Source organism: Chanos chanos, chromosome 7, assembly GCF_902362185.1.
Source record: "Chanos chanos chromosome 7, fChaCha1.1, whole genome shotgun sequence".
Classification (NCBI taxonomy): Eukaryota; Metazoa; Chordata; class Actinopteri; order Gonorynchiformes; family Chanidae; genus Chanos; species Chanos chanos.
Window position 1 is genome coordinate 40,286,113 of NC_044501.1, and position 8,315 is coordinate 40,294,427.

The 8,315-nt window shown below is 37.7% G+C and overlaps 1 non-coding gene across 1 annotated transcript; it reads right to left on the reverse strand.

Moving 5' to 3' along the window:
• Window positions 1-7,437: 7,437 nt before the first annotated feature.
• On the reverse strand, window positions 7,438-7,547 carry trnal-caa (transfer RNA leucine (anticodon CAA)). The gene is made up of 2 exons: window positions 7,510-7,547; window positions 7,438-7,483 (listed from the first exon to the last, which is right to left on the reverse strand). It is a non-coding gene; the product is annotated as a tRNA-Leu (tRNA).
• Between the last annotated feature and the right edge of the window lie 768 nt (window positions 7,548-8,315).

Here is an 8,315-nt window from a genome sequence, read left to right on the forward strand (position 1 = left end):
TGACCTGAAGCTTCCTGGCTATGGATGGTCAAGACACCAAAGCGGTTTAACTTGATTCAGATCCTTTTGCTTGTAATACAAAGATTAGAAGGAATTGCTTCACTGGGGTAAATGTAAACACTTGTCATTTTAGTAACTAGTCTGTTTTCTTATGAGGTGGACATTACTGCCACCTATTTCTTTTGAGTGCATTAGTCCACACTTCCTTGCTCTTTGATTGTTAGTAGCTCACTGCTGTGTGCACTGCATGGTGATACCTGAGGTTTCTGACTGATTGCATGCAGTTGACTGGGGGCAGCTGAATTAGAAAAAAAAAGCAAAAAACGACTCAGTTGTACTGGTGAACCGGTACAAACGACTCACTAAAGAGAGTCGTTCAAAAAGAACAACTTGTTCACGAACTGCACACTACTACTCTGCTCAGAACACATCTGTCAGCTCACGCTGCAAATGAGACGCCAAGTTAAGCCTCCTTTTAGACAGCATAAGTTATAGGCCTATCTCACAAACTGGGTAACCAGATTCACAAATGTAATTTTAATTTCTCAGTATGATGTTATGGACTTTTTGGTTGGTTTCTAGAGAGGAGGATAAATAATGATTGAAAGTCAGTTGTTGCATGTAGCTCACTACTCTACTACTGTAAAAAAGAAAATACTACATTGCTCCATCAAGTTTTAGGGTAACCTGCTGTAAGCAGTCAGTCTTGTTTTTGGCTCAGAGAAAGCATCAGACTTTACAGTATTTCACGGTATTTTGGAAAAACAGCTGAATGAATACGTATGAGGAAGTTTCTTGCACTAGTTTGGTTTCATTTTGTTCCTCAACTGAACCGAAGTTGTTAATGACACAGTTCCACCCCAATGTGACACTGTCCACACCCGTTACTGAAAGGCTCTGCCATGTTTCATAGTAGCAGACAACCAAAGGAGGCAAAGAACAACAACAGTAATGAATTTTTTATGTCTTACAGTTAATGAACTGGTATTTTTGCCATTAAGATCTACTTTTGACCAGTACTAATGCTCATAAATACTGTAATATATATTTTGGGACAGATCTATACAGCACAGAACACAGAGCAGTTTATAATGAAGATGAACTAATCTCCTAGTTGTTACTACCCCTGGTATTCTGCATTATTTTGTTAAATCAAAACAACACTTTGTTGTATATGAAGTAAAACACATCAGCTGATTCATTTCAATACAACAGAGCTTAAGTCTTGTGGAGTAGCAGTCATATCCTTCTATAAAGTTAGAACAGACAAATGAACTTACCATTGGAAGACTTTTCCACTCTTTCTTTCTTTGTTTTCTTTTTGAAATTAACAGGAGAATAGAGATCAGCTGCTGATGACCTCTCTGACTCCATGGCTCAGAAGTGCAAGGACAGCCCAGTGTCTCATGCTTGAGTACAGTCTACAACTTCCTCTTACAGTTCTGTCTGTGACATCACATATCAGCACTTTGTCTGTGGTGAACTCAAAGGGTGAGGAGATCGTGCTGTAGTCAGAGAACAGAGCAGACTGGATGACCAGATGAACCAGCTGAATAAGTTAAAAGAACATTAGTTTACATTGACTGGATCAGTTATATGGGCTGAATCACAATTATTTCTAATGGTTTTTTTCTTGGTGAAATTGGATTGTTGGATTTTTTATACTGACTACCAATTAGCAAATATGCGTAATTTAGACCATGTTAATCATATGCTTTACATTAAATGCTCCTCAAATTTGACTTGAATTACCCCTTGCTGAATTAAGTTTGCTGTTTTTGACACGGTTTCAAACTCAAGATTTGCCCCATATACAATCTGATCATAACTGGTGTTTTCATTCTTTAGTCTTTGACAATAAATGTGCCTGCGTGTAGTACCTTCCCCTTGCTATTCTTATTCTTCTTTTGAATACTGAACATGGAAAACTCCACTTGAAAAGAGTGTTCTGAAAAGTATCACAGTGATAAATGTTCATATGAAGGGTAATGGAGCATGGATTGCAACACGACTGGTTGAGGAAGTTGTGTCTGAATTGAGACGCAATGCAAAACAACTGCTTTTCATTTTGCCTTTTATCAAACCAAAGTAATCATTATCAAATGAATACCTTTGAGATCATTTTAATAAATGTTTATTAATGTCTATCTGACCCACGCTGAAGTCCTTTTCCACCACATACAGCAGGTGTGATGGGCAGATCGGGACAGAAACCCCAGATGCAGATGGGAGCTCATCCTCACCAGCAGAGGTGCCAGTCGGTGTTGGGTGATGCTTAAAGAAATGACTATAACACATTGTGATATGTACCATAAGTGATAGGAAGTAACTGGTAGATACAACAGTTTATACAGCATATCAAATTAGTAGCTCCTCTCATGCTCTTGCATGCTCCTCTGAGTCTCTGCTGAGAATCTGAAAGTAGTTTGACCTTGTCTTTATATGTATGTTATGTCATAACAATGTATCTGCACGTATGGTAACTGCAGTAAAATATCCTTACTTGTCTTTGTGGTTGCATAGAGATATGGAAATGCAGCATTTTTTTTTTAATCTTTTCTTGGCATGTTGTATTTAATAATTAACAGTTTGTGTTGAGCAAAAGAGATAGGTGTTGACAACTGTTCATGTAGTTATTGTTTTTTGAGGTAGAATTTTACTTCTAATATACACTCACTGAGCACTTTAAATGTGACTACAAAAGGTCCCAAGATGACACAGAGAACAACCAGCACACCAAGCTTCAGTTTCAGACGACCAGCCTCATCTCTGACACACAACGTTTGGTCTGACCTGAGAACAGACAAGCAGAAGTGTGGAACTAAAAGTCCAACAACACCACTGAAAAAAAAAATCCTAAATTCAAGTTATCTTTTTTTTTTTTTTTTTTCATGACCTGTTATGTCAGTCTGTTTGCCGGTCTGTCCGTCTATTAGTGTGGTCTTGTCACGTGTCATCATGTCTTGTCTGTGTGTTGAGTTCCTGTCCGTCCTTCCACCTGTTCTTGTCATATCTCGTCATGTCTCTGTCTGTATGTCTGTCTGTGTGTTCGAGCACTGACACGGGATCAGGCTAAGTGGGTGAGAGGGTGGGTACGGAGCGGCTTTACTGAAGATATTGAATTGTATCACACTGGGGAGGCGAGGGGATTCAATGCAGTGAGTATAAAATGAATATGAAGAAAAATATTTTTTATTTGAAACAGTGAGGACCACAGTCAGTATAATCCAATGCCAAACATTTCCAAGTTTGAAATTCATACATTTCTGGGCAGAGAGATTAAATGAATTCATAGTTGTCTCCATTTTCCGGCTCGACATACAGCTTGTGCAGTATTCAGTGTTCAACGTATTTAACACTTATAAACTTCACCGTTTTCACAACACACACAACTTCTGCGTACTTCACACCATTCGCACCAACACCCACATTATCGGAACATTCTCTTCCTCTTTGTGACTGTCCAGAGACGGCAAAGAATTTAAGACCAACAGAACGTATTCCTTAATGAAAGATGGCAAGTGTTAAATGTTAAACTGATGCACGCATATTTTAAAACTTTTTTTTCTGACACATAATCTCCACAGTTTTCTGCTCATCGATCCCGATTTTCCATGCTACACTTCATGTGTGCTTTAGTCCTAACTGACATAATTTCTGTACATGTCAGAGCAGCGGTAAAACGGAACAAGTGGGTACGTGGCTGACTTTGAAAAGCATACCCAAATGAATAGCGACAGAAAATGAAAAGAAAGACTCACAGCCATCGTCTTCCTGCTCTCTCTACTTCACTGTGCTGAAGCCTTGAGTTTAGAGGCAAAGGATGTCTGTACAAAAGTTAATCAGTTTCTCAAAGAACAGAAACTTTGGAAGTTCCTCTAACAGAACACGACCGTCCTCTGAAAGCCGCCATAGTTGCGAAGTTGCAAGGGGGATGATGATTAATCATACAGAGGGAGAACTCGCGACTTACTTGCTTTTTAAATGTTTATTGGCGACCGCTGGAACATATACACACATATAGATATAGACGATAACGTGGTGACAACCAACTTTAGACCTCTCAGCAAATGTGCATGCCCTTTTAGGCTATAAAAGAAAATACAATGGACTAGGAAACATGTCAAATAAGCGACACAACTATACAACTACCAGAGGAAAACTATAAGCAATGTCGCATGATTGAAAACAAATTTTTAAATGTCGCCTGTACGTCACCGCTAAATATTACATAAGGCTGTGCTTAGACATAGGTGGTAATGTGGTGACTACCGACATCAGAGATGCACTTCCAAAATAAAACGATGAACTTACGCTTCAAAAAAGATATACAGCTTTATTGTCAACTGAACAGTATATGAGATGACTACGGTTTAACTGATGCAATGTTCGAATCTACGAATAAAACGCCGCATCGCACATTTCGTTAATTTGAATTTAAACATTCGTGGGAAATACGTACATTGATTTAAAACCTTCAAGAACGATCTCACTATGTACCAGAAGTGTTGGCCCAACTAACTGTATTTTGTGATATGGCTTAAAATGGAGATTATGTTTTCGAAAACACTGAATTGAAGCAGGCGGTGTTTCCAAGTGATACCAGAGCCCTTCTATGAGGAGTTTGTCCACTTCCTATTAATGCCCCTGTACCGCTGTTGGCTGCAATTCACCTAGAGGGCACTCACGAGAGCGTCTTCAATAAATAGGAGTGAATGAAGCTAAACGGTTGAAACAATTATTTACACCTGCTTAAAAAAAACAAAACAAAACAAAACAAAAAAAAAAACAGCTCAATTTTTATTTTAGTCTTTGCAAATACAGTATCCATTGTATATTAGAACTGAAGTGAAAAAACACTAGGGTCCTTTCATGTTCCTTACAGGGAAGGTTATTTTGCCTGTGAAACGCTAGCATTCTGCTAAAGTGTCAGGTTTATCTTTTCCCCATTAAAGTGCCTGCTCAGCTCTTCTGTCTTGTGTATGACTTTTTTCTGTGTATTAGTGGCATGACAATACACAGAGAAAATATATGCTTAATATGCCCCCCAAAAAACCTTTGATCAATAAAGGCAGTGTTTGTGGTGGTATCATGTAATTTCTCATTTTGATGTGCACATAAAACAGCACATTGTAGTTTCTCAAACTTGGTCAAACAACAATGCAGCAGTACAACTAACCTTATATGCCTGCCTGCTGTCTAAAATCTCCTTTCTGAAATTTTCATGAAGCTAAACTGATCTGAGGATTTTCATTGTGTCATGGAGTATGTACTTTGACAAGTCATTCATAGCATATGCATTCTTGGGGACTGGAAATAATAAGTCAGTTATGTGTGTCACTCATGATGCCTTTTGGGATAAGGGGGCATTTTTCAGTGTGTCATTGCTTATGGACTCTCATGTTTCCTTGTAAAAAATGACTTAATACATATTAGAGAAAAAAGAAGGTGATCTTTTGAGTTTAGATTCATTGTTTTCTAAAGCGCTTTTTAAGTAAATAAATAAATAAATAAATAAAGACTCACCTGCAAGACTTTTATGGGTTTCGTCCATTTCTGGAAAGCAGAAAATATGACATCATATAACGGTTCATTAAATCAGGCTACAAATCCTACAGTTTATAAAAGCATGTTGTCATTTCAGTTTGTATTGTTTTGTTTTACATTCAAACAACAGCATACTGTCAATGATAGGACAGCGCTTGCTGTGAATTCGGATGTATCAATTTACAATTTACAATTTAGTTATTTGGCAGACGCTTTTTACCAAAGCGACTTACAATCAGTGCATCAGTCAGAGTCAGATTTCTAATACCTTGTGAGCAGAGATCACAATAAGACCGAGCGTAAAATTGCCCCTTCGTATTGCGCCCCTGGAATACTTTGACAAACGCAGATACAAGACAAAGGGTTTTTTTTTGTTTGTTTGTTTGTTTTTTTAGGAAAGGGAGGTTAGGCATTGGGGGACAGGTGGGTTCTAAAGAGGTGGGTTTTCAGTTTCCTGCGGAAGATGGTAAGAGATTCCGCAGTCTGAGTCAGCATCAGCATCAGCTGACTCAAATTCTTCACTGTTCTAGTAGATGATAATTGCACACATCACCTGCTGTTATGCTTATTGGTCAGGTTTGTCTTTTTTTTTTTCTTTTTTCTTTCTTTTTTTTCATTTAACAGCAATCTCCAGTAGGGGGAGGCATCACTTACTGTTAAGTGTGTTTATCATGTCTATGTTTTCATCAGTAAAGTTCCTCTGTATCTCCTCTATCATCTTCAGTGCATCTGTAGAGTAGATGAGTATAAAGTAACAATTCATAGATTAATATTTGTTCAGATGCTGTGTGCATTAATTTAAGATTTTTTTTGTCTACTCACAAAGAATTGCAGGTAGTCTTTGGAATTCAGATTTCACTACAAATGTAGGATCATTTGTTACCATTAGCAACGTGACAGTATTGTTACCAATTAAAGAGACACATGGTACTGATTGTTCTTTGTTACCAAGCTTATCATACACGATAATGATGAAAAAGGACAAGATCTGTAAACTCACAAGAGACTTGATGAATCATATTTTTCTTCTCTGCATTACACTTTCCCCTTCCTTTGTAAGGTTTCCTTTTATGTCTAATTAAATCAACACAATTTTACATCAATACATAATATATATATTTTTTATTTATTATTTTTAAGCCATTTACTACTACTACTACTGATTGCAGTTATGTCCAGTAGGGGGAGTCATTGCTGTTACATGCGTACTTTTGAATGAGCCCAAGGACAGGTGAGGAGGAGGCTATACTCCCTTCTGTTGGAATAGGTCACAACCGGTTCTTACGTGAAGGGTCTGTCTGTGTTTTAGTAAATTTTATCACGCCTACCTCTGCATGAGTCAAAGGATAAGGAGGAAAAGTGGCAACATTCCCTTGTGTTCCCAAAACTCATAATTCTTTCTGTGTGCCCAAGGAATTGTGGGGAAAATTCTCTTTTGGCTTTGGCAACCGCCACAGAGCAGCCTATACATGGGACAGTCGTCACATTCGGGGTTGTTACAAAGGTTTTGGTTTTCATAATTTTGACTAATGCCAAGTCTGTGTATTTAGCGGTTTAAGGAAGACAAGGTGTTTAGTGTAAATGAAGAAAAGAAGTGAAGTAAACCTAGACTTCATTTCTGATCCAGTATTTCACTCAGCCACAGTAAAGCAGACGTCATCTCATACAGCTGAAACAAGACACGCTTCTTCAGCCATTCTTATCAAATTATTCGTTTTTGACTTGCGAAGCTTTTTTTTTTTTTTTTTGCACTGAATCTGAATATTTCAGAAGTGTTCACAGATGTTTATTTACATCTGTATGCACTGTTTAACATTTGATTAACCTCTGATGTGATGCAGAATTCTAAATTGTTTGTCCATTTAAATTTATTTGAAGATAAGACTCTGATGTCAGAAGTGGGATTCGAACCCACACCTCCACTTGGAGACCAGAACACCTATCTGCTGGATGGTATTAAGCCTTGAGTCTGGCGCCTTAGACCACTCGGCCACCCTGACACAAAGAAAGCTTTAGGAGCAGCTGAAGCTTATCTCTACAGATTAAACTATGTAGTCACCGCTTTACGAAACCTTCTGTGGACCTGTCCTAATGTAACTGTTCTTGGGTTGCCCTTCTCCATCAATATTTTAAAACAGAAATCTTTCCAAAGTTTAAGGAATGGACATTCATCAAAATTAATAGTCAGTATAGTGTATCAGTATCTATATCTTAGAGTAAGTCTGTAATGTTTGTACTCTTTAGGTTCGCTATAGGACGATTAAAACAGACAGACCGGTGATTGATTTATAAAGAGAAGGAAAGAAGTAGCCGGCATGTTCTACATGATTTTTTTTTAAAGATTAGTCAATAGGATTGGTCTCAACAAGATCAATCAATCAATAAATGAACTATCCAGTTAATTCACAAATAGACAGTAGAGAAATACAAGAAAGTGATCCTATAAATATCCTAGGATTATGCCAATAAATAAATAAATTAATACATAAATAACAGAGTGACAGAAATATGAATTAGGTATATTTCGGATCTACCGGTATCAGTTTACAGTAACATTCTACAGAGATATCTGTCTTAAGTCTGGTCATGGTGACAGTCTGTTCAGAGACATGAGGGTGCCTGGAGCTAAAGGCTCTGAAGAGGATAGAACATTCTTCAAAGGCTTGTACCATACGTTATTCTAGTTTCTCATCTTCCTAGTAATGCAATGGCGAGAGTGGTTTACCAAGCAAACTAAGAGTGAAAACATACATCCATCACATTTTTGC